Genomic DNA, 20,248 nt, shown 5'->3' with positions numbered 1-20,248 from the left:
GAGGGAGCCCGGTGTGCAAGGAGCCTGGCCCTGTGGCTGGGGTCCTATTTCCATGGTTTTTGAGAAATGGAGCCAACCCAAGGCTCACACCTCTCTGTGCACCCTGACCTAGAGGCCGACTGTGCACAGAACTGCCCAGTGGGCAGCCCCGGGGCTCCTGTGCGTGCGCTACCTCCGATCCTATACATCTTCCTCAGTCCTCCTTCACTGGGGCAAGTCAACCCCCAGCTCCCTTGTGCGATGGGCAGACACGGAGCGGGGTCAATTACAGGGCTCAGAACTCTCTGCTGGCCCCTGAGACTTCTACCTGTTGATGCAGAAGTCAGGCACCACACCTGAGGGGCTCCTTAGAGAGGTTGCCAGAAAGCTCAACTGTGCTTCTCCTGCCTGCCCTCAGTCAGTCCCCAGGGCCACCCGAGCCGGTAAACATGGCAACAGGAGTAACCTGCTCTCATTACCCGGCATCATCCTGAGCTCAAACATCTCTCCCTCACCAGCCAAATAGGCGCGGAGGCCTTCGAGCTTTGGGCTCCAGCTGGGAGACCAAGTTATACTACCCATCCCATGCATCCCATACCTGTCCCCAAGGAGCTACTGTGTCCTCATTGCACAAATGCCCTCCAGTGGCTTCCTCCACTTCTCTTAGGGTCCTGAAATTTGGTGGTAGTAACTTATGCTTCTTTATAATCCACCTTCTTCCAGAAACGGCCTGATGCCTAGTAGGCATTCAATACACTGGTTAATAAAATTATTGATTTACATATTTTTGAAATCCATGCAATACATGATCAAATTAAATTTTGGAAAAATGGATACTAAGGCCCAGACTGTGGCCTTGAAATGCCATCTAGCCCTGAAACTAATGAAGGTTTCTCAGAGAAGAGGCTGATTCCAGGCCTGGGCAGGAAATGTACCAGGCGAACCTGAACTTCTTCTATTGCAAAGCAAGGAAACCATGGAAGACTGCTACAGCCTACAGGCCCGATGGCAATGTCGAGTCAGCGCGGGTTTGATCAAGCGCCCAGCCTTGCTGAGGAGGTGCGTGTAGCAAGAGGTTCAGGGATTTTCAACTGTGATCAGAGAGCTAGAGAGTGAATCCGAACCCAATGTTCTTTCCGCCTCTCCACACTGCTGCTCACCGTGCAGGAGCACAGGAACCAGGCTTTAGGGGCAGCCTTGGGTAGGCCTTGAGAACCTGAGCACTGTGTTGGGCTGCCTGAGTTCAAATCCAGTCCCACCACTTCCTAGCTACACGATTTGGAGAAAATTATTCAGTCTCTCTGTGCCTTGGTGTGTCATCATCCCTCACAGCACCTACTTCATAGGGCTGTGTAAGGATTAAATAAAATACATAAAACAGGGTCTCGAACATGGGGAGTGCTCAATGGAAGTTGAGCTTTTATTATCTGTACTTACTATTTATTTTATTTTTCTTTTTATTATACAATATATTATATATTATTATTTATAACATAATATAGTAATATATAATATGATATATGATAATATATAATACATAATACACAATATAATAAGTATTAAAATAAATAAAATATATAATAAATAATTAAACACAAATATCATATAATATACAAATACATAATATATGAATTAATTATAATAAATATAATAGATTACATTTTATTTATTATTTATTATCTGTATTCATGGAGCATAGCTTTCCCTGGGTCTCAGAATGGTGATTCTGGGCGGGGAGAGAAATACGGGTGTTGAGACAAAAGAGAGACGATGGAACCCCCAAAACCATCTGCACTTCAAATGTTGGGAGTCGGTGTGCAGGAAGTAAAACCCCAAGAGCCATGACACACCTTTACAGCATAGTGATCTGCCTCTGCAGACCCATTTTCAGACACTGCCTCATTGTGGCCTCATAACAACCCTGTCTGGTGGGTACTTTTACCCCCAGTTTGCAGCAGGGGAAATGGAAGCTCTGAGAAGCGAGCTCCTGCCCAAGTTAGGCAAGTAAGCGGGGAGGGAACTCCAGGTGGGGGACAGGCTGAGTTTTTCTGACCACCTGCAGGGGAGCAAGACCTCAGGGGCCGCAGGGCCTGCAGCACGACCTACCTGTACCGGTGTTCTCAGTCCTGAGCGTGCATCAGAGCTGCCGGGAGGGTGTGTTACCGCGGGAGGCCGGGTCCAGCCGCGGAGCTTCTGAGGCCGGAAGTCAGATCAGACCCGAGCCGAGCCAGCCCCGCGCGCTCCAACGGTGAGCAGCGGCGACCTCTGGTGGCGAGGAGGGGGACGAACCTCGGGTTCCTGCGAACCTCTGCCCCCGCGGCGCCCACGGGTCCAGGGTGGTGCGGGTCAGGGCAGCACCTCCCAGACAGATTGTAACAGGCCCAGTTCCTGCCGCGGAGTGTGCGGGCGCCTGCGTGCCTCGTGGTACCCTAGGGCCTGGGAGACCTAATCTTGCCTTTTCAGTTCGGAACACTTTCATCCTCATTTTTTGAATGAGTTCCCTCCCTGGTCTTTCCACCTGTGAACCAGGACCTTGAAGTCTCGGCCACAGAGGGGATGGCCGCGGGGTCGGCAGGGGGACTGCTCGGACGCCGTGTCTCCCTGGACAGTTGCGTTGAGCCCATAGCATTTTACAATGTAGCGCGACATGCATCCTCGGCAGGATTTTCGGACTGATTCCGGCTGCCGCGAGGATTGGGAGCGGGTGGGGACGGGAGCCCGGAGGCCCGCACGCCGCCGCGCTCTGATTTCCTCTGGTCGCGTAGTCGTTCACGCGGTAGACCGGGGAGTAGGCGGCCTCGGGGTTGGACAGCTGTGGGAACAGAAAGCGACGCCGGGCGTGTCTGCAAGACCTGGGCTGGGTTCTGCCCTCTGCCCCTGAGCCGCGGCACGTCGGGCACCTGGCCGCAGCGCTGGGATTGCTCGTCCAGCAGAGCGGGAAGACGAAAGCAGCCACTCAGGCGGAGGCGCCCTGCGGAGCCCGGCCCCGGGAGCGGGCGCAGGAGGAGCGGTCGGTAAGAGGGGGCCCGCCAGGGGCGCCCCGAGGCGGGGTGGCCGGGGAGGGAGGCTCCGAGGAGGGGGAGGTGCGCCGGGCCGAGGAGAGGAAAGAACATTACCATTCGGTTCCCACCAACGCCAAGCCCCGCCCCTACCCCCCACCCCCTCAAGGCGGCAGCCCTGCGCAGGGGACCTCGCTCTGCCCTGGCTTCGGCTTCCCGCGGCAAAACGAGCGGCTAGGGGAGCTTCCAAGGCTCCCTCCCCGCCCGAGTCCCGTTGAACTTTCCCTCCCAGCCGGGAGAAGGAATTAATAATTAACCACCAGGTTAACGGGGACGTCTGGGGCGCGGAGGGAACCGAGTGCTGCCCCCAGTCCGGGTGACCCCGGGGGAAAGAGGGGCGCAGGCCGCCCTCCGCAGGTGTCCCGTCACTCTGCGCGGCGCTCGGCCTCGGCCAGCTCAGCCGCCTGCATCCCTCGCTGCGTCCCCTCACCCGCGGGGCTGCGCCTCCGTCGCCCTGTGGCTTCCAGCCGGCAGGGGACGCCCGCCTGGACCGGGACCGGGGCGGGGTGACCCTGAGTGGGGAGGTGGCGCCTTCGGACAAAGCCTGAACCCTCCCCGCTGGGATGACTGGGTCGGGAGAGCCGTATCCCCCAATCCACCCACACCCCCGCCCGGGACATGCCCAGTTTGCAAAAGGGGCCTGCGCACGAGCTTAATCAGGGAGCCAAGGTCAGCCTCTTGCCCAGCCCTGTCCAGTGGAACTTTCTGCAGTTCTGGAAATGTCCTCTAGCGGTGCTGTCAAATGCAGGAGCTGCTGAGCGCTCTAGCTGTGCAAAGTGTGCGCCTAAGGAACTAAGGAACTTTTAATTTCATTTCATGTTATGCATTTGAATTTAAATTGCCACATGTGGCTAGTAGCTTTAGTCATGGACCATCACTCCTTTTTCAGCTCCCCCGCGCCCCACAATTGTTCTGGAAAAGATCAGATAAATTAGTTGACAATGAGAAACTAATTAACGTGGTTAACCCTCCTCCACCAGGTTCGGGCCTCATGGCAAAGGAACTGGTGCCCAGGAATGGCAGTGGGTTTTGGAGCCCCAGAAGGTTCCCAGCACCTCGAGGGGAAGTCTACTCCTGAGGTTAAAGTCTTCTGGGTGCCAAGAGAGCTCGTCTGGGGGGCCAGACGACCACCAGTGGAGATGAGGAAGTATCCTGGTGCCCACCCCTCCAAATCCCAGGGAATCCTACTTTCTCTGACTCCCCCACAGTCCCGAAGTCAAGGGGGTCACTTCTCATTTAATCTGGCCTGCCAGAAGGTCAAAGGTCCCTGCCATGTGCAGCCAGGTTTCACTCTAGCTGCAGTGGAGGCTCTGAGGTGACTGTGCTGGGCAGGCTGATCCCAGGGGAGAGGAGCCACAGAGTGCTGTGGTCCCTGAGGACAGGGACGATGCCGTATCAGCCAGCTGAGAGAGCAGCCCACACCGATTGTCCCCAAGGCCCAGAGGCAGCGGGGTGCAAACCTGCCCACTGGATCCCTGTGCCTTCCCCCAGTCTGGCTCTCTGAACCCCAAGGGGTGGCTGAGAGGGTGCGGGGAGGGAGGTGAAAAGGACAGGCCGCGGGGCTGGGAGAGTGCGGTCCCAGATACTGGGAAAACAGGATTTGGACCCCAGTTGGCCACTGCGTACCTCTGTGTAGCATATAATTTCTCTGTGTCTCAGTTTCCCCCAGCCATAGATGGCACTAATGGTAACTCTCTGGGCTGCCTTAAAGGTTGCCGTGGGTTCCAATCAGGTAACAGGTGTTCATTCGTTAATCCGTTCGTTCATTAAATGTCTATTAAGAACTTGCCTGGAACAGGACAATCCGAATTCTCAGTGGCCGCAGAAAGATCAAGAAGGACCCCTGTGGGCGAGCCTGCCAGTCTTAAACACTAAGCACTGGCAATTAATTGTGCAAGCAGGCTTGGCACCGGCCTCTCCTAACCTGTGTGAGAGGAGGCCAGCTCAGGGGAGGAGGCCCAGGCAGAAGGGAGCAGGAAAAAGTGTACTGCAAGGTGGGAGACAGAGGACGAGGGCTGAGGAGGAGGAGGCTGGCTCCCCTGATGGCCTCATCGGGCCCCAGGAGCTCGCTGGTGGCCTGCTGGTTCAGACAGGGCCAGGCCCGGGTTCTCCCTGAAGCTGCCAGGGAAGGGTCCGGCAGGGTGGGACTTGACATCCCTGCTTCTGCCTGGGCCTCAGGGGCTGCTCGGCACTGTGGTCTCCGATTCTGGCTCCATCTGCTCTCACTTCCTCACCCCCTGGCTCTGTCACTTTCTCCTGTTCCGCCCCCCCCCCTCAGTGATGAGTATATGGAAATGGTGACGCCTGCCAGAAGATCCCCCCAGGAGGCCCCTGTAGGGGCCCACCTTACTATGCATTTTGAGCTCAGGCTTCCCGGGGCCTTTCCCTCCAGCAGAGATTCCAGCCTTGCCTGATGGCACCTTCCAGGCAGAGGAGGGGCTGGGCCAGTGTGAGAGGGGAAGGTTCTCCTGTCAGGGACCGGCACCGTGCCAGGGCTCCCAGGCACAGCGGGTCGTGACCCAGGCTATGTGGTCAAAACGGGCTGGGACCACAAGGGCAGAAATAATCGAGTGGACAAGGATAGCAAAGACGGCATGGAGCAAACCTAATTCCTGTCACAGAAGAGGCCGGCAGGCCGTCTCTCTGACAGCGACCTGCGCATCAAGCTGGATGCCCCAGAGTCCAGCTTCAATCTTGTTACTTCTCTCTCCTTGGGCGGGGAACTTCCCAAACACATCCGTCAGGTTTCCTCTTCATCCTACACCCTCAGCAGAAGGAGTTGTGTAACCCCTTTATCCCCCCGAGCCTGACCTGCCCTCACCAGTCCCCGTCGGCCCGTGGGCCCAGCCTGCTGGGAGGGGAGCAGGCCACCAGGGACTCCCAGCCCTCCTGAGTGGCCTGCTAGGCCAGTCTGCGCCCCAGTTCTACCGGTTATCAAGCTGGGCCTCCTGGGCATACAGTGTTTGGAGAAGCTCAAGGGCAATTTTCCATGCGACTTGGCAAACATCACTCTCCACCTCCTCATCACTTTCTGGGACGTGCGCAGACTCCGAATGCCTCCCTCTGGATGTTCAGCTGAGACGGCTGGCACAGATGGAAGTAGGCGGAGGTTCGGCAGCCGATGTGGGACCTCGAAAGGCCCTGCTGCCCAACTCTCCACTTGCCTCCCTTCCCAGATGGTTCTAGAACCAGGTCAACCAGTCGGTGCTGTGGGCTGAGCACATGTTGTGGGCAGAGCTCAGTGCTTGGCGTGTGCGGGTCACCTGCTGTTTTGCCTGCCCATCGCCCCTTGCACCTTATTCTGGCCAAAGCATCCAATTCTGAACCCCTCACCTGCAGTCTGTCAGATTCCTGTAGGTCCCATAGCCAGAAGCTAGCACCTGGCCCAGGCCTGGCCAGTAAGAGATTTCTCCCATCCCCACCCTGGCCACTGCTGTCCGAGCAGGGATCAGCCCGAGACTTTTGCCAGGGTGGGGACGTACTCTCTGCTGATAGGACGTAGGAATCTGGGACTGCTGGTGGGCATCTTGCCAAGGTTGGGAGGAAAGCCAAGGCAAGAAGCAGAGAAAGACCAATCCCTTGAGCATCAAGAGTAACCATGCCTGGAACTGTCCAGCTATGCCAACATCTGCATTTCCTTTTCCGCCTAAATTAATTTGAGTTGGTTTTCTGGCACTTGGAACTAAGAGCGCTGGCTGACATGGGGAGAGGATGGTGCAGGGAGAAATAAAGAGGGGAGGTGAAATGGTTTCCACTTTCAGAAAGGCCCCAGGCTGAGGGGAAATACGGTTTCCATTCTTGGGTATGTGAACGCATGACCTTCCACTTTTTAAACCATTGTGTGTTTGTGCAATCAGAAAAGATATTATACTTGTTATTTCTCTACCAAGTAGTACATAATGGAGAATTTACCAAAAAAGAAAAAAGGAAGGAAGGTCACTCATATCCCACTATTTGCTGCTATTCATTTTTAGTGCATTTAAAACTGGTCGTGGAGTCTTACCGTACATATCACTCTGTTTTTCTTCCCACTTACCAGAACATGGCGATCTTCTTTAGGAACACATAAAAAAAACTATTAGGATCTAAGTTTCGTGGCACAATCGAATTCACATGCCTCTCACTGTCTAACCTCTCATCTGGTTTCAGAAAGCGACACAGGAGGCCATCTGTGAACATGAACTGGCGATTTTTCTCCATTGTGTCATCTTTGGAGAAAATCTGAGAAATGGAGGCTTCATTAGTTCACTCTACCAATGAGCAAATGTTTCGGTGCCTCCCACATGCCAGGCACTTCACGGTGTGCCTAGGGCCTGGCTAGACATGGTCTCTCCTCTCGTGGAGCTTAGAGGACAGTGAGGAAACACCATTCGCCAAATACTCACCAGATGCATGTAAACCATGAGCTGGGACAGGGGCTTCAAGAACATAACATAGGGGGGTTTGACCCGCTCCCAAAGGGCTTCCTGAGAAAATGGAGTTTGGGCTGGAATCTAAAGGACAAAAAGGTGTGACCCCGGCCAAGGGAGGAAGGCACGTATATCGTGCGGCTGTGGTGTGGGACTGTGGGCAGTGCGGCTTGTGTGGAGACAGGAGGAGCATGTGTCCTGGGACATGCGAGCAGGTGGCAGGGCCAGGAAGGAGGCAGGTGATGTAGGACTTTGGAAGTCACAGTAAAAAATTTTGTCTTGGGACACCTGGGTGACTCAGTGGGTTAAGCCTCTGCCTTTGGCTGGGGTCATGATCTCAGGGTCCTGGGATCCAGCCCCCCATTGGGCTCTCTGCTGAGCGGGGAGCCTGCTTCCCCCTCTCTCTCTGCCTGCCTCTCTACCTACTCGTGATCTCTGTCAAATAAATAAATAAAATCTTAAACAAAATTTTTGCCTTTATCCTAAAGATGAAGGCAAGACACTGGGGTTTCCCCAAGCTGCTGTGTGTGCACGACATGAGTAGGTTTGTGCTCTGTAAAGGTCACGTGACTACAATGTGAGGAATGTCCCAGAATGAGCTCAGGTGCCCCTAGCAGGTAGCTGGCTATTGCACGACTTAAGAGGTGGAAGGTCCCGAAAGGTCAGGGTAACTTGTATCACGGGAATGATGTAGGAAGTGGAGAAAAAGAGTTGGGGGGGGGGGGCGTTAAAGAAATATTTAGGAGATAAAGTCAGCCAAACTCAGTAACCAATGGGATGCAAAGGGTATGAGAAAGAGATCGTGTGTGGGTTTCTTCCTGGCTTCCTGGCTTGCGGGGCTGGGTGGGTGGAGTTACCACAGACGGAGCCAGGAGCCAGTATGAGGAGATTAAGTGTTCAGTCTTAGACACACTGAGTTGGAGGAACCTTTAAGACATTCAAAAAGAGATGTCAGGTAGGCAGTTGGATGTCTCAGTCAGGAGCTCGGAGATAATATGTGTGAGTCATTTGCAAGTTGTGTGCACCGACCCATGAGAAATAACCAGCTGGTGTGGGTTCTGGTCCCAGCTTCGCAGATCAAATCACTGCTTGCCCCTAGGACTGTCCTCAGTGTTGGACTGGGGGGTGGACCGCAGCTCCATCCAGCTACAACACTCTCTGAATCCGTGAGCAGGCGAGGATGAAGCGTTGCCCAAACATCCCTAAATCGTCCCCCCTACCTGCCCCCAACAAAACCAGGGAAAGAAGTGTCCCAGTTTGGGGAATGTTTCTGGCTCTCTTAGACTGGCCATGGGGAACTTCTCATTGGGACCTTGGCTGATTCTTCCCTGATCAGATCCAAGACCGTCCTGAGCATCCAGGATTCCTCTTCTTGAGTGGGAAACCCAGCCCCTCATCCCTGTTTGAATGCGAGAGTGAACTACATAAGCTACTGTACTCACGGGTGCGCAGTGAGACAGATTCTCTGATGATGCGTAAGGTCAACAAAGGTGCAACAAGGATGTTTCCTACCACATACCCTCCAAGGCACTTCCCCCAAGGTTTTCCTCCTCTTCCCTGCCCCCAGACTGGTCTCTCCTAAACTTTCTGCTCTCTGTACTCTTTCCAGAAATATGTTGGTGGGTTTCCATGTGTTAGCTATTTTCACAAAAGACCCAGTTCCTGATGATGTCCCAGGTTCTGTCGACCTTTCTTGGCCAGAATAACCCATGGCAGAGTGTCTTCCTGGAACCGTCTCCCACCCGACTCTCTCTCCTGGGTCCTGGCCAAGACCTAAGAGCCATTCATTCAGGGCTCAGTAGTAATGCCTGTTTCATGCTTACACACTGGAGATATAAAACGAGCAAAGCCCACTCCTGACCCCGGAGAAGCTTTCCTTCTAATTGTTTTGGAGTATGGGCTGGCCTACTTTCCCCTAAAATTTGTTACCAGCTCTTTGCCTCAGTAAAGCCTCTTTTTAGCTCACTCACTTACCTTTTGTGTTTGTCCCAAAGATCACAGATACTAGTGATTATCATCATACCGAGTGCCTCTCACGTGTCAGTCTTGATGTCGAACACTGCACCTTCTTTTTCCCATTTCATCCTGGAAAATAACAATCTGTGCCTCCCACTTACTCCTGATGACCCAAAAGAGATGAACTCACTTACTTGAGTTCCAACAGTTGGGATCTGAGCCCAGATGTGGTCTGACTTGGAAATGCCAGACTCTCCCCTCTCTGCCCCCTTTGTTGGGATGGTTGAGTGTTTCTCACTGGAGAACTTGGTGTCAGCCACCAAGTGCCAGTTGGATTCAACTGTAGGTCTCAGGAGTGCAGGATTCTTGTCTGATTTCTGCCCTTGTCCCCAGACACCTGGAATGGTGTCTGGCAAATATCTGTTGAATCGATTGGAAGGAATGAAACACTGAAAACCCCCTTCGCCACCCACTATCCTCAAGCATGGCTTTGGCCACCATCCACCATGGTGCGTTCGATGCACCGAGACACGATGGGGGTGAATCTCAGCTGGGGGGCTTGGGGTATCCTCCAGGTCGGAGGCCCAAGGCAGTAGCTCATTAAACCGTTAGTAAATGGGTAGTTACCTGCATTTCTCATGTATGTCTGAATTTCTTCCTTTTGCACCAAGGAGCCGAGCTCTGCGTCAACACTTAATCTGCCAGTGACCTTTATTAAAGGCAAAAGGTGTTTTTAGCGAACAATGAAGCAACACTTTGAGAAAAAAAGAGTCAACTGAAGCAAGGTTCATTATTTTCCAAATTTGATTTTCTGCTGAGAACTTTTGGTGTTGGCATAGATCTATTTTCAAAGACTCCCTGGCCCTTTACTCCAAAGCCACCCTCCTTTGTCCACACCAGTCCCCTCCCTGGGGACCCTCTGAGCCCCTCCAGCCACATCTAACAGCCAGACTCGCCGTGGCTCCCGGGTCTGTGTCCTGTCGGTTCTCTCAATGAAATCGAATCTCCTTTCCTTCTCTCCTTGCCTGGGTAAGTCTTATTCATCCTTCCAATTCTAGGAAATCTTCAGTGCCCCATCCAGACCCCCACACACACCACCTGAGGTCAGTCTCTCTTCTGCATTCCCTATCCCCTGAGACCTGTCACAGGACATACTGGTTTTTCTCATCTTTACCCCACGTGCTGCCTACCCAGACACGCCCAGCTGCTCTAGCCTCCCCAGCAACACGCATAGAGCCTGGCCCACGCTGTGTCATGAAATAGCATTGTGACTGATTGCTTTTCCCCCTTATCGAATAGTAGTCGAACCCCTTACTGAGTACTACTATGCACCAGGCCTCGAATGTTCATGTATGTGGTTCGCAAGCCTGGCGACAACCTTGGAGGGCAGGCTTGATGGCTCCTTCTTTTAAAAAAAGGGAGCTGGTGCTCAGAGAGGTTCAGGAACTTGTCAAAAGACACATTTAGCTGGACGTGAGCGCAGGCCTTTAGGACTCAAAAGCCTGTCCCCCTTTCCTGAAAGATCCTTGGCTTTAAGTCACCCGCCAAATCTCTGGCACCTCCAGACTTTAAACTCTGTAACTCAAAAGAAAATTTGCTTATCAGCCATGTGGCCTTAGGTAGGTCACTTGATCTCTCTTGGCCTCCCTTTTGTCAGGTGTGAAACGGAAGAGGGGTGGGCCACGTGAGCTCCAAGGCATCCTAGAGCACGGGCGTCGCATAAGTGCACAAATTAGGACAGGATGGGACTTTTCCTGAAGATAAACGACCCGGAGCACGACTTCGCTAGAGTCAGTGGGTGTTTACCGAACTGTGGACACACACACAGGCTCCGCGAGTGTGGACAGATCGCATATATGCCTCCCAGCTCCCCAGGCAGCTAGGTTGGAGTAAATTGTCTCCTGCCTCTTCTAGGCGGGTCTCCCCTCAGGAGGAATGAACTCAAGCTGTTCCCCGGGAGTTGAATTCACAGCCTTTGAGATGCTCTTCCCAGGCTTGGCCGTCCCCGCTTTCTGGGCCCCATGGAGGCCTCACCAATGTGTCAAGCCTTCCCCAACCAAAGTGCTCTCTCCTGCTGCTCTCCAGCTACCTGGCCACCTCCGTGGAGCTGGGTTTCCAAGAGTGTAAGGTAGAAGGTAGATGTCCCCCTCCCCACCCCAAACACAGTGAGCCTGTCAGTGGCGGTTGGAGAGGCCGGGATTATCAGTGGGGAAGCACCCTGGGAAGGCTAACAGGGCCACAGGATCATAATTACATGTTCATTGATTTAAAAATCATAGAGATGGCGAGAGTGAGCCAAGAAAACTGTAAGACAGAAAGAAAAATTGCAAGGATGTGGCACTCTCACAGCCTGGGATGGGATGAATTCCTCCCAGCTTACCCATGGTCCTGCCCCAGGGCACTCTGGGATTAGCCACCAGTCAGAAGCCAGCTGGGGCCCAGGCACCCCAGGCCCGCCCAAAAGCCCACTCAGGACCCTTGTTCGTGTTTGATCCTGGGCCCAGCCAGCCCCTGAGAAGGCACAGAGCACTGTCACGGATGGCCCCTCCTTCTTTGCCCGGGCCCCCCCCAGGGTTGAATAAAGAGGTGGCCTAGTCTGAGGCTGAAGCAGGACCCTTGGGAAAGAAAGGCATTTGATGTCAAAGCCGGCTTTGCTGCAAGAAACAAAACTTCACAAGAATTCAGGAGGAGACGCCTCATCTGGCTTCCTTCCTCTGGGGCCCTGGTCTAAGAAGAAGCCTGGAGTTCACAAGTCCTCCTCCTCGGACCCGTATCCCTGAACCCCGCTCCTCCCAGTAGGGTGCTCCCTGCCACACATGGCCTCTCCTAGCCCTAGCATTCCTGCCGGGGGGCACATGACATGTTCCCCACCCACACAGCCCCCACAGGGCTGTGGTGCAGGGGGAGCCCCGTCCATGGCTTCCCCACCAGGGCTTGCAGACCCCAGCACCTCAGAGAAGGAGGGAGAGGAGAGAATGGGGCCGGAGGGGAGCGGTCACCTTCCCAGGCCTACTCTAGACAGTCCACAAAAAGCATGCAAATGCCGTGCAAAAATAGCATGCAAATCAGCAAGCCTTCCCCCTAGTCATTCTCCGGCCCTCCGCACCCCCACCCTGGGTCCCATGATCCTTTAGGCCATGAAGGGGGAGGCCGGGTGCCTCTGCCCACCTAATTACCTCCTCGACCTTTCTTCTGTTTTCTCTCCCCCAGCCCTCACCCCGTCCTCCCTCATCCCTGCCCCACCCTGCAGGGGCACCGCCTGACACTTGGTAGTTGGAGAAATCCGAAGTTTGCTACTTTGGCTGCAGCATCTCCACTGGGGGGAGGGAGGGGTCACTGTGGGTTCAGACCTTAGAGCAATGATGGGGACGAAGGAAAGAGGAGATGCCTGGCTTGGGAACCCACCCCACGCCCCAGACCCTGTGGCACTTGGCCGGAATGTCCAAAGACTGTCCAGATGGGGAGCGGCAGGGCATGGTCTGCTGGTGGGATCACCTGGCCCAGCCCCCAGTAGTGAGATCACAGGGCCTGTTGCTACTTTATCGAGGGGAAGAGCCCCTGGAGCCCCTGGAGGGTGGGATTCGTGCTGAAGGACAGAATGGAAACTGATCGTGAATGGACACACCTATCAAAACGTCACAGGGTACCTTAGATATTTACAACTTTTATTCATAAAAACAAAATCAAAGGGAACAGGAAGCAGCTGCAGAGTGGGTCTCAGCCCCGAGCTGAAAGCTGAATTGGAGCTTAGCATTTGGAGAGTTAAATGTAAAGCGATTGCTTAAAGCTACCTACACTGGCTCTTCTAGCAGGCTGCCGTGGGTCCGGCGCCCACAGGGAGCTATCTCTGGCTGCCTTAGGGGGACAGCGACAGAGCTCTGTGTCCCTGCTCTCGAAGTACCGGGCTGCATGCTCTGTCCCTGTCCCTGATGCCTGATCCAAGCCTGACCCCAAGGGTACATGTTCAGCCCAGCCCTCCCCCTTCCCCAGCCCTGTCCTGAACTGGAAGGAAGACACCCCCCCCACCCCGCCCCCACCCAACACCTACTGCCTTCCCAAGCTTGGCCCAGGCTCAAACCAGGCCTGACACAGCAGCCTGGGGAGGAAGCCTCGCCACCCGTTAGCCGGACTTGGCCTGAGACAGGAAATGCCTCAGCCAGTTTCAAAGGCTCTGTAGCCAAGGGAAGGAAGCCACTTGAAGTGGGTCCCCAGGGCAGGCCAAAGCCTTCCAGAGGGTGGAATAAGTAAGAATGCCAGGCCTGGAGGCTCGCGGGAGAGTTTGCAGACCTTTTGCAGGGCTGGGCCACGAAGTCCAGAGCGAGCAGTGAGTGGGACCCAGATCTGCCCTGAATCCAGTGCTTGTGGATGACTGGACCTGGGCTTCCACACCGGCCACACCGTCTTCGTGGCTTGGCCTCCAGCGCCGGGAGATCAGGGGCTCTAAGCGACCCTCCCCTCAGTATGTCATTCCTGTGGAAACAACTAGAACTCTATCCCCAAATGCCAGGGATGAAACTCTCTTCCTGGCAAAGACCTTCGTGAGCAGAGACTCTGCAGCTCAGCCCGCTGCCCACCCTCCAAATGGCGTCTAATTCCTAATCCCTTTTTCTGTTTGCTCTCCTGAAGAGAAGGCTGAGTCCGAAAGGCGTCCTGATAAAGTCAGGTGGACAGTCCCCTCCCCAGCCCACATCAGCCACCTTTTAGAAGAGCCCAGGCAGGGGCTCCTCCCCCAGAAACTGGCTTCCTCCCCACACCTGACTTCTCCTCCCTTCCCGAGAAGGAAGTGTGAGCGCCCACCCTGAGCCCTTTGCTAATGTTGTCCTCGCCTGCCCCATTTAATCAGCAGACCAGCCACATTTTACAGACAAGGAAACTAAGGCCTGGAAAGCTCCAGTATCTTGCTTAGGCCTCGCTGTCAGTAAAGGACAGGCCCAGGACCTGAACGCAAGTGTGGCCTACTCCCTAAGGACTTCGTACTTCATCCCCCCAAGTGCTCCTTGGTCGCTGGGGCAGAAGAGAGCCCACCGAGTGAGGACTACACTGACCTTTTCTTTTTTTTGCCTGTGGACGTATTAAAGGCCATATCACGTCACATCGGTGGCAACAATAGGGGACGTGTCCCTGGAAGTCAACTCTTAAAGTTAACTGGGGCAGCCCCTCCTCCGTTCAGCCCTCTCCACAGTCCTTCCCTGTCTGGCTACTGCTTCCTCTCACAGGACTCCAAGAGTTTTAGTCATTTGGCCTCTTCAAGGGGACAACAGAGTAGGGAGTTCAGTGATGGGGGAAGAGGCAACGAGACTGTATTCTACTGTGGCAGGTGGAACTCCAGCCATAAATTCATTCCAGAATAAAGAGTACTGCTTACCTTTTATCTGTGGGCAGATGGGACAGGAGGGCTCACCTGACACCAGCCCAGTCCACTGGGGCGTCACAGAGCAGCTCTCGGAGCGCCTGGACTGCCTCAGAGACCAACTAGGGAGAAACCCTTCCCAGCAGCTTCCCGCCCAGCCCGCTGGCCAGCCCCAGCCTCCCTCCCCGAGTCTCCCGGGGGCGCCACCAGGAGTCCTGGATCCCCTAAGGTCTGGGGAGAGAACATGCAGATCCTGGCTCCAATACGCTGTCCGATATTTTAGTCCAGTGTGGTAGGAAACGGCAGGAAAGTTGGGCAGAAGGATCACATTCCTGACCTTAAAAACTCTCCAGTCTCATATATGGCTGGTGAAAGTATAAATTGGTGCAACCTGGGAAACGTTTTGAGGAAACTACTAGAGGTATACACAAGCCTACCTGGTGACACCACTTCTTGTACAGAAGCAACAGAAATCAGAACACGGGCTCCCCAGGGGACACGTGCGGAAGGGTTCATTGTCGTTCTGTTCATCATAGAGCCAAACTGGAAATAACCTACATCCCCATTGGAAGGAGAATGGATAAGTGAATTGATTATGTATATATATAAGCAATATATATAATTTTATATATTTGTTTTATATGACATATATGATGTATATCATATATATGTTATGTTATATATACAACATTTGCTACGCGGCAATTACATATGCTGTACAGGAAACCGCTACACAGAGCATCAAGCTACACAGAGCATCAAGCATGACCCTCACAGACATTCTGTTAAGCAAAAGCAATGAGACACAAAAGAGTCCTTACCATGTGATTCCATTTCTGGGAAGGTCAAGAACAGGCAAAGTAAAACGCAGCAGCAACCTCTGGCCGGGGCGGAGGCAGGGGGTGGGGGGCGGCAGTGTTCTCTGGGAGAGTGCGTGAGAAAGCTCCGGGCTGCTGGAAATGATCTGTGTTTATCCGGGTTGAGGTTCCACAAGTGTACACACACATCTGGTACGTAAAAATCCATCCGGCTGGACCCTCGAGACTTTATTATGTAAGTTATATCCACCGCCTACCCTCCTCCCCCCAAAAAACAAAAAGAAGACAATAAAAATATTCAATGATATTGTATTGGTTTACTTTGGTTTTGGTTTCTGAGTAATTTCACCGCTGGAAAAAATGAGCTGGTAGGCTCAGGTCTCTGAAGTCCACCTTATTCCCGATGAATACTATTTCATTGTATATGGCCAGGTAGACTGGCTTCCTGTGTGCACACGTGCGCGTGTGAGTGTGTGCACGCGTGTGTCTGATATATTGTGTTGAGTTAGCTGATGTGCCAGCAGAGGGCAAGGTTTGTATGTGTCAAATTCCCCCCAAAACAGCGCTGGTCCCAGAGACCGATTTCAACAGAATTTACTGTATGCCTACTATGTGCCATCCTCTTTTCAGGGGCCTGGGGATAGAGCAATAAAACAGGCAAAATTCCCAGTTCTCGTGATACCAGTCAAGACTTGTGGATTATAGGAGGGAGGAAAGAGCAGTTGCGGATTCTCCCCAGCTTGCTCTGGGAGCTGGGGTAGGCCTACCTCCTCCTGCACTTCACCTTCTGCAATGACGGGCTCCCAGCTGCCCCTCTGTGGGCTGGAAGGGGGATGGGAGGTACGCCAGCGGTCCTAGGACCACAGCCATGTCACCAGTCAACGCTTTCAAAGGGCTAACCATGGTTTCAGCCCATTCTTATGGTACAAGTGACACCCCAAAGCAGTCAGGGACAACCCCTGAGATGTCAGGTTGTTAGGAAGGCAAGTGTAATGAAAGGTTCGTGAGCCGCACAGCAGACCCATTCCACCTGAGTCCTGGTCCCACGCCTCCTCTCGGGGTCACCGTGGGCAGGCGACTTCATCCTCTGAGCCTCTGTTTTCTCTTCTATAAAATAGGATGATCTTCTCTCCCTCCACGGGCTCTTTGTATGGATAAAATGAGACAGATCAGGGCTTTTGTGGAGCTCAGTGATCAGGAAATCCGTAGTAGCTTTAAAATTAACTGGAGAGACAGAGCATACACACCCAAACTGAGTTGTTCTCCCGCCTCCTGCTCCAACCGAAAGTAAGCTTGTTCCCACTCCTCAGCCTTGCGCACGGCTCTTCAAACTCCTACACCCCCTGCCAAATCAGGATACTTCCCACCTTCAAAACCAGAGACACACCGTTTTCAGCAAGCCTTCCCAAACGAACTTGTTCCTTTGTGGCAAATACCCCCACTTCAGACACATCTCTGCTGCCAATGGAAAGCTGTTCTCATGGTTGAACTCCCTTGTTTGCTCATTGGGCGAGGAGATGCTCGAGGGCCAGAGCTGTGTCTCCCGATCAGGTTAGGATCCTCACACCAGTCACTATGGAGTCCCTGATGTGTGGCCTGCAGAGGCCAAGCTCCATTCCACCTCAGGGTCTTAGCATGGGCCACTGCCAGGGCCTGGAAGGCTTGCTGCTCTGCCCCTCTCTGCCCCCAACTCTTAGCAAGTTGCCAAGTGAATTCTCAGGTACCCTCCGGGATTCAGCTTAAACACCGCTTCCTCCAGGAAGCTTTCCTTGACTCCCAGACTGAAATTCTTTATTTTGCCCTCTCCAGGCATCTGGAAATTCTCCCTCAGAGCACTGACAGCTAAGAATGATTAAGTGAGCGAGATGATTAATGAGCAAGACTCCTTTAATGTTTGTTTCCTTTGAAACTGAAAGTTCCATGACAGCAAGGACATTATTTTCCCTGCTAAATTCTCAGCATTTAGCTCCGTGCTTGGTGCACAATAGACGTGCACTCAGCACGTGTTGAATGAATGAATGAATGAATGAATGAATATAGCCTCTCCCTACCATTCCCTGGTCTCAGCATGAATCTGTCCATAGGGGACCCTCAGGCACCGAGGAAAAGGACAGACATACAGACCGCCTGCTTCCGGCTGAGGTTGAGTTCTTTCTGGGAGCCTGCTGCCTTTTCTTGGTTGAGCCACGAGTCTTCGGGTTTTCTGCACGTTATAACCCCCTGTCCCCCGCCCCGCACACACACCCTACCATCGACACTACAGAACACTTTCCTCTGTCAGAACAGCAGCTTCCCGAGGGTTTTCCCCAGCAGGGGGAACGGAGCAGCGGCCACGGGCTAAATATACCGCGCTTTGCATCCTGTGTGCTCTAAGTCACACCTGGCAGACACGCATCACAGCCTTGGAATCATACCTCACCCGATTGCCCGCTCCAGCGCCAAGAAGCAGCCCCCACAGGGCCCCAGGGAGAGAGCCTGGCTGGATCCCCCGGCCCGCCCTCCCAGCACATACCCCACACTGATATTTCGCCTTGGCCCAGTTCTGACACGTGGTTAGGCAGGTGCCCACCGAAGCCTTGGGCAGCAGCCAGAACCCGTGGGGCTAGAGAGTGAGGATCCCCAGCCTGGCTGGGCTGCGGCCGGGCCGCCTGGCGTCTGGTTACTCTCTGTTCTTCCTGCCGCAACAAATCACTTCATTTCTCTGAGCCTGTTTCTTCGCTGGTAAAACGGGGGTAGTGGAGTGATCATTCCTTGTGCTTGCCACGTCCCAGGGTTGCCGTACAAACCAGCCAGGAACGTGGGGTGTAGGCCCTGGAAGGGCCTGTCCACTGTACAGAACACCGAGGGCACAAAGGCGAAGGAGACTGGTCCCTCCCCTCAAAGAGTCAGCAGTAAACAAGTAGAGACAGTTGTCACCTGGCAAGTCAGAGGAGTGGGAGGGGCGCCAGCACGGGGCCAAGATGCACACAAGAGAGGCAGAGGCCAGGGGCACAGACACCTGTAGGGTGTGTAAAAGATGGTCAGCCAGGAACTCAGGCCAAACAGACTGCATCTTGCCCACAAGCTGTGTGACCTTGGGCAAGTTACTCAGCTTCTCTGTGCCGGCTCTGTGCCTCATAGAGGGGTTGGGAGGATGAGGGTATGTAAATGAACATATGTAAAGTACTTCATTCTGGGGCAAAGGAAGTACAAAATAAATGTTGGTTGTTACTGTCATTGTTATCTTTGATTCATTCAGCCAGTATGTGTAAGGCTCTGTTTCAGGCACAGGGAAGCTGTTGGTAAACAAAATGGACTGGGAAAACCTGCTCTCTTTTAACTTAAGTTCTGGAAGGGGAGAGGGAAGACAAACCAAATAAGCACCCTATTTAATGTATTTGATGAGGGTGCTTTGGGGAAAGAAAAGGCAGCAGGGAAGGGGAATAAGGAAGTTCCAGCTCAGTGGGGAGGCTCCCATTTTAAGTGGAGGGACGGGCTCCCTGGCAAGGGGAAGGTGAGCCCAGGCCTGCAGGTGAGAATGAGCTGTGACCGTGACCATCAGGAGCCTCTTCCTATGATGCTATGAAGGCATCTTTAGTTGCAAAAGGGAAACGAGCAGGCCTGCAAGGATTAAATTAGAAAACAAAATGCCAGGCATACACTAGGCCCAGAATAAATGTTAGCTCCTTCCTTCCCCCTTGTATCCCACAGGACTCCTCTCCAGTCATCAGGAACTCGAGAAACTCGAGGTAAAGGCTCCAAGGAAGCCAGTAGAGGTCCCGGGACACCTCTTGCTTGAGGGGAGCTCTCACTTGAAGGTAGGCTGGGGCTCATCCCATACAGCCAGTAAGCAAGCAAAGGGGCCCCCGTTCTAGCTCCTGAGGTTTAGGAGATCCAGATCTGACTCTTCAATGGCCAGAAAAGTCTACAGGGCCAAGATGTGCACCCCACCCCCTCTCACCCGAGCCTACGACCCTCAGCCACACTCTAGTATTGAGACCCTGAAAGTCCCTGCCCAACGGGCCCTAAGTCAGCTTGCAGGGCCTGTGAGGGTTTCTACCGTGGGCCCACTGAGGACCAGCCTCATGGCTGGTGGGGACATCCCCGGTTAGGACAGTCCGATAAAATACCGGGAGCCTAGTTACATTTGAATTTCAGATATACAAGGAATAATGTTTTAGTGTAAGTATATCCCAAATATTACAATCCTTCCCTGGGCCCAAGGAGTGGCTAGGGATTGCTGTTTGGTGATGTTTCCGTGTGCGGGAGGGGGTGTCCATACAGGCACTGGTGACACGGGTGCCCCCTCCCCCACCCAGCATACAGGATGGAACCAGAAATGGGAAGAAAATGTGGGTGGGCCGCCGTCTGGGAATACATTTGTTCTCCTACACTGAGCCCTGTAAATACCAGGGCCTCCCACTTACCTCTGCTGTCCCCACCCACCTCTGAGTGCCAGCCCTGCCTTCCCCAAAAGGACTGCTCTGAGTGGGCCAAGAAGGAGCTGGCTGGCTCAGCCTCTCTCTGCCTGGGGGGCCTCCAACTCCCAGGCTTGGACGCCACCCCCTCGGCCCCTCCATCCCCACGCTCAACCTCGCTTGGTCTCTCTCCCCATGACCTCCCCTGTCCTCCCAAGCTTTGCTCTCCGAGGAGGCCCCGAGGGTGTCCGTGGAGGAGATGGGTTGGAGAGATGGGGTA

The 20,248-nt window shown here is 53.8% G+C and overlaps 1 pseudogene; it reads left to right on the top strand.

Moving 5' to 3' along the window:
- Window positions 1-955: 955 nt before the first annotated feature.
- On the top strand, window positions 956-8,950 carry LOC116870658 (annotated as a pseudogene).
- The last annotated feature ends 11,298 nt before the right edge of the window (window positions 8,951-20,248 follow it).

Source organism: Lontra canadensis, unplaced genomic scaffold, assembly GCF_010015895.1.
Source record: "Lontra canadensis isolate GAN:19392208 unplaced genomic scaffold, GSC_riverotter_1.0 scaffold24, whole genome shotgun sequence".
Taxonomy (NCBI): domain Eukaryota; kingdom Metazoa; phylum Chordata; class Mammalia; order Carnivora; family Mustelidae; genus Lontra; species Lontra canadensis.
Note: the sequence above shows the minus strand (reverse complement) of the source record. Positions and strands in the feature narration are given on the sequence as shown.